Source organism: Silene latifolia, chromosome 8 (genome assembly GCF_048544455.1).
Source record: "Silene latifolia isolate original U9 population chromosome 8, ASM4854445v1, whole genome shotgun sequence".
NCBI classification, from domain to species: Eukaryota; Viridiplantae; Streptophyta; class Magnoliopsida; order Caryophyllales; family Caryophyllaceae; genus Silene; species Silene latifolia.
Genome location: NC_133533.1, coordinates 29360804 through 29367306, shown reverse-complemented (window position 1 = coordinate 29367306; position 6503 = coordinate 29360804).

Here is a 6503-nt window from a genome sequence, read left to right as displayed (position 1 = left end):
GCATTGCACTTAACAGGTATGCCGATTAGCCATTTACGCTACCATTGAGTACTTTCAGATTCACTACCTCCATTTCTTTTACATACATACTTTTCATAGACCGTGTGCTTTTTAGTAAAAAAAAATATTCTTTATCAGGATAACATTCAAAATGTTTGCGCCCCTGAAATAACATGGCTAACTACACTATCCACCTGCATTACTGTGTTTGCTTCACATCGCAAGCAGATGCTGAGCTGCAACAATTTGTTTAAATTTTGCACCGGGATCAACTAACACTGTTTAAATTCAACTATCCTAATGCGATAGTTTTCAGAACACATAAATGCACGCGAGGGACGACCAGTCACACTTTACATGCCAACAGACACTGTCGTATTTTGGGGGTGCCTCACTACCCCTTACTCAAAGGAGAATTTGGAAAGGATCAAGCACACCTAACATGTTTGTCACAAAACTAGAATAATAAGCAAACCACTCTAGAATTATTGGTTGCATTACACGTTTATTGCCATTCTCCCCCGCCCACGTATCAAAACACCGACCAAACTACATACCCGGATAGCTTGGTGTGTTTATTATAAAACACATTGGTGTCTTGACAACACCGCATTAGTGATGTGACCACAGTGCGCGCAAAAAATAACAAGTCCCGCAACCCAAACTGTTTCAGTTGCTTTATGCCTGCCTATACTACCATTTAAGGTCGATTTTACTTGACTAACTTATATGCATTAACAAACTGCAGTAGTTTAACAACTGACACTGAATGACCGCACTTGCTTGTTCCAACTGACAATCCAAAAAGAAATCCGCTAACATATATGGATATCCAAGTTATAGGGACAAAATACACCAAAAAATGCCATTTAAAATGGCGAGCATGGCGATTTTATTATTTTTGCTATTAGCAAAACTATTTGTATTTGTACTATTAATATTGTTATCGCTATTATTATTATTATTATTATTACTATTATTATTATTATTATTATTATTATTATTATTATTATTATTATTATTATTATTATTGTTATTCTTCTCTTTCTTATTATTATTAGTACGATACCTAATATTACTATTATAATTTTTATTATTATTACAATACTTATTATTAATCAATTAGACACATATTCTACACGTAACTCATGGGTTTGTCGAGTTATTATTATTATTATTATTGGTATTGGTATTGGTATTGGTATTGGTATTGGTATGGGTTTGTCGATTGCGCAAAACTGACATTATTTTTACTCCTGCACTGCATTGCCGATGAGTCACCTACATACGCCGCCAATACTTGCATCACCGCATCAGCTCACAACCGTTGACTGATGATGCGACTATTAACGATGGAAACGTTTGTCAGACCTGGATTGTAACCACACTACAACAATAAATTTACGACATAGAGCTACAAATGAAAGGAAACAAAAGGGGTTTGCAAAAAAAACAGTGGAGCCAAAGTAAGAAAGAAAAGCAAACTAGCCATTACATTGCAACTGATTACTTAAAACAATGTAATAAACAATGAAAGGAGGAAAGGTACCTTCATCATTACAATGCAAATCCATACCACTCAACAGTACCCTATAATGACACAATCCCCTTAATTGAGCAAAAAAAGAAAAAAAAACAGGCAAGAACGTGACTTCCGTTGAGCAAGAGTGCAAATAATGCAATTGATAAGACATTTTAGCTTATTTTACTCTAAAGACTAACAACTACTTGTACATCAACTTGCCCATGATTTAAGAAAGAAAAATGGTTGGGTCTTTGGGGTACAACTTTACATACGATATTTACAAAGCAAAACGGGAAAAATGTGCACTACTTGCATCTCAAAGCGAATAGTTTTAACAAATAAATAAACATGTTTGAAAGTCACTAAAAGCTAAAACGATCTAAAGAGTCGACCTGATATTCATCGTGGCCTCAGCTTAAATAATTATTTGTACGCAATTTAAATACGGTCTTGATTGTACTGGCTACGTATTGCCATGCTTACATGTATTATTGCATCTGACATATATATAAAATGAACTTATTAGACCCATATATTACATGTTTACGTCTTCTTTGTGAGTAGTTAAAGTAAATGTTGTGCTTTTACCTTTATAAAGACATAATATCTAATTTACATTCTAAGCCTCATATTACATTGTACTTTTTAATATGGAAAAAATATTAATGTATTTGTGTATAAGTATGGTTGTCTATCCTTTCAATTATTTTGTGTACTGATCCTCTTAAACAATTACGTAAAAAATAACCAAATGCAAGGGAGTTTGGATAGCATTGCTGGGCAGGCACCCAGCTCTTCCTCTGCCTCACCAAAGGTCTGTATGGCTATGTGATTAATCTCCCTGCTTGCGCTGCATTAATTAATATATATGCATTACCATATACACCTTGGAGTACTTTAACAAGACTTTAGAGTCTGCATTAAGCGTAATATTCTGTGTGTGCTTGTGTTATTTGTTGTGCGTATTCTGTTTTTGGTGTAAGTAGAATGTACTACGTGCTTAATTTTATGCTTGTAGATTTTCTGAAAGACGTACAGAACAGAAAAAGGCTTCTGAACACTGGAAACAATTGTCTATGTGCTTATGTGTGTAGCGTGATTAACGTCTAACTTAAAATGTAATAATCTTAATAGTTAGGGGTGCATGAAAACAACAATCCGAAGTAATTGACTTAAACCCTGATGACTGTCGCCTGTGGTTGTAAAATAACTTGTCGTTAAGGTTCACGATGGTGCATAATGTGTACCCAAACATGCCAGTTAAATCTACTGTAGGAACAAACTGAATTTGAAACTGTATAATGTAGTTTCAGATGTGCATATGGGAGCAAATATGTACTTCTGAGGCAGTAGTAACTCATACTCTGCTTTAATGAATAATGTAAATGAACTTTCTCAAAAAACAAATCCTTAATTAGGAATAGTGTTTTACTACAAACCCACATTACAAACTGTTTCTACACACAAACCTGTTTGTTAACTTTGTAGCCAGAACTTGACAGTTTCTTAAAAATATCTGCTACCGAAATTTATATATAGAAAACTAATGAAATAACAGGTCATAGGTCCTGCGCCCATACAAGTTGTGGTCCCGTTCCAACCCTTGCTAGAACAGGTTTCCGAATGCCTTTGCTTTTCAAGCCCTGAATATCGTTATGTAGGCAAGGATAGTAATAGCGTCTACGTTTCGGTCCGCCAAGAGGGTGAACCAGTTGCCTTCATATACACTGGTGGTGCAGCCCTGACCCCAGAAGAGTCTTGTGAGCACGCAGCTATGCAGGCTGTACGCGATCTAATGGTAAAGTACAATGTAACTGTGAAGGACTTCACCTACACCAAAAGGGAATTGTCACAGAGGCTTGGTGGGCTCTACAGATTGAAACGCTTAGAGTTAGAAGGCCTTATGAAGGGTCGAACTAAACTCCCACTGAATGAGGAACTTCAGGTACCCTTACCGGGTCCAAAAAAGGTGGTTACCCTTGACTGCGTAAACCTCTTAAGGCATCTGACTGAGAAATTCCCCATTCACTGCACAACATTGGAGTCCCTACGCCATGAAAAGGAGCGCTACACTGCATTTATTACTGTGACCCTGCCCGGCGTGATTAGTGGGAAAAAGGATATCGTGAGTGGCTGTTTCAAGTTTCCTGAATCTGCAAAACACGACGCAGCTCAGAAGGCTATTGAATATGTTGCTCCGATACTTAACATTGAGATCATAGATGCAAACTATGATACCCCTGACACTAATCGTGTCATCTTTGATAGTTCACTAGAGCGAGAAACCTACCTAGCCTCAAAAGCAAGACTAACAGGCATAGAGGAAGAGTTTGAACCATCATGCCTGCTTCTTGAGGAAGGCGCCATAACTCCACGCGCTCAGGCTTTCCAGATCCCTCCACCTAATGGCCCACCTCCCCCCCTAAAAAACTGAAAATGTGTTCAACCTGTGAACATAAATCCCATGTCCGACCTGCAAAAGCAAAGCCCCCCAAGTACTTTAGAGTTTCTAAACATGTGGAAGAGATGTTCGACCGTTTCAAAAAAGGATAACTTCTTCCTATGTTCGAAATAGTCTGAGTGAATGGAGTGTAAGCCCGCACAAAGTTTGGTTTTGGCACTGTCAACTGCTCCGGTAGATGGTGGAGTTCCCCACTTGTTTGTACTTAACGTAGGCAACGTACCTTACTGTAACATTAAGACACTATAAGAGTGTGGTCTGGTTTATGTATTTTGGCAGTAAGGAGTAGTTAGTATGTTCTATTTTGAACCGAAGGGCTTCCCGTTACTCGGGTGTACTACTTATGTTTAAAAATAAAGACTTTTTAAATCGTATTGATGCTTATAAGTCACCACGTTTTTTTGTTTTCGAAAAGCCATTTAATAGGACACCCTTCCCCGTAAAAACAGGCGAGACACCTCTTCTTAGCCATATGGAACACACAACATTAGTTAGGAGTCTGAAAGCGCTAAAACACAAAAAAAAAAAGGCAGAAAAAAAAAGGGCAGATAAAAAAGGCATAAAGAAAATAAAAATAAAAAAAAAAACAAAAAAAAATATACAGACATTTGTGAATACGGCACCAGCCTCCCCTAACCGAAAAAAAAGGCAGGAAAAGCCTTAAAATACAGGAATGGTAGCTCATCAAGTTAAGAGCTACACTCAAACCATTAAACACCACAACTGTTAAATGTGATGTCTTTTGTATATATGTTGCATTTACGAAGCTGCAGTTTGCATTCATAGTTCGGATTGCGGTCGTATTCATGGAAATATTAGTATATTCCAGTACTGTTATTTAACCAGTTTAGCCAAATCAGGCATTGTTCCTCAGTGACAAATTCTTTTATGAGTGGCTTTGAATGTTTGTTGTGTCACTGGAATCGCACGACTCTTCATGCATGTATGGATGGGGTACTTGCTACTACTACTACACCTATATCACACACATCATTTCTATTTAAGCGTTAACTAACACAAATATCGACACAGGTTTTCTTACCTGCACAGGCCTTGCTTACAGCTGAAAACTGCAGTCAAGGTGTTCTACCACCTGCACCAGTTATGCGCGCAAAGCGTTCACGGGCAACATTTCTACAGGGTGGTAGTCGAGGAACCGGGTACAGGCTTAACTGTACTTCCATTTAATTTTGTATATTAGTGTTACAGGCTAACCGTTAATCTCTCTTGCAGGTTAACTACAATTTCCTCTACCAGCACCAGCCATGAGACACCGACACAACCGCGACCCAATATAAGACGGAAAGCCCGTGCCTACCGATTACGTAAGCTCTATTAACGCTCTAAAATAAAGATATATGTAAATAGTACTTAGAACAACAACAAAATACTCACAATCTTCAAATCGTTTAATTACCAGGGTTACCCCCTGCACATGTGGACAACCCATTGCCTATTGAACCACTTAAGCTGCCAGGAGCTCAAGCTTGTACTAAATGCCAAGCCAAAAAATTTGCATATGAAACGGCTTTCTCTTGCTGTGCTGACGGGACTATTCAATTACCAACAAATGAATACCCTCCACAACTGGTCAGACTTTACACTTCGCTTGATGAAGACGCAGTCCATTTCCGAACGTTTGCAAGGATGTACAACAACCTCTTTGCATTTAGCTCCATAGGTGGAACCTTTAATGCTACCACCTACAAAGGTATCTATGTTTTTCAACTTCATGGTCAAATATATCATCACATACCTACTTTGCTCCCGAACAATGGTCGACCCAAATACCTACAGCTTTACTTTTATGATGGCCAACATGAAGCATTGAATAGAGCAGGTTGCTTTCCAGAGGTAAGGCCAGACATAGTTAACATCCTAATGCAAATTACCGAGACAAATCCTTATGCACGGTTTTTCCGGTCATTAAGAGAACTACCTGTAAACAAAGAGACCCAAATACTGTTAAACAAAAACACCACGTTAGATCAACGGGTGTATAATGCTCCCACATCCGACGAAGTTGCTGTTATTTGGACCGACAATTCATCATCAAGCGAATCTAGCACTCCGCACATAACTGTCACTGCAAAAGATAACCGGGCTCACAGGATTATGCACTATTATGGGTGCTATGATCCTTTACAGTTCCCCCTCCTATTTCCATCCTGGGAATGTGGATGGGTACAGGGTTTAAGAAAGACCACCCAAGTGTGTTAGGCAACGAGAAAATAGACAGACCACCTGGCGAGTGTCTTACAACCGCCACGAGGCAGTTGAAGGGCTAATAGAAGACGAATCACGCCGTATGTCGGATAGTAGCATATATTAATTCACTTTGCACTGTCAATTTACGGTATAACATACCACACTACTGCACTCTACTAATTTGAAAAAAATTGTTGAACCAGTGCGGAAACGGGGTTATGGGCCTAAGGATAAGGTTATATCATGCCGGCAATATTACGACTACAAGTTCTGAGAATCGCCACAGGGAATATGCTTCTAAGAGCCGGC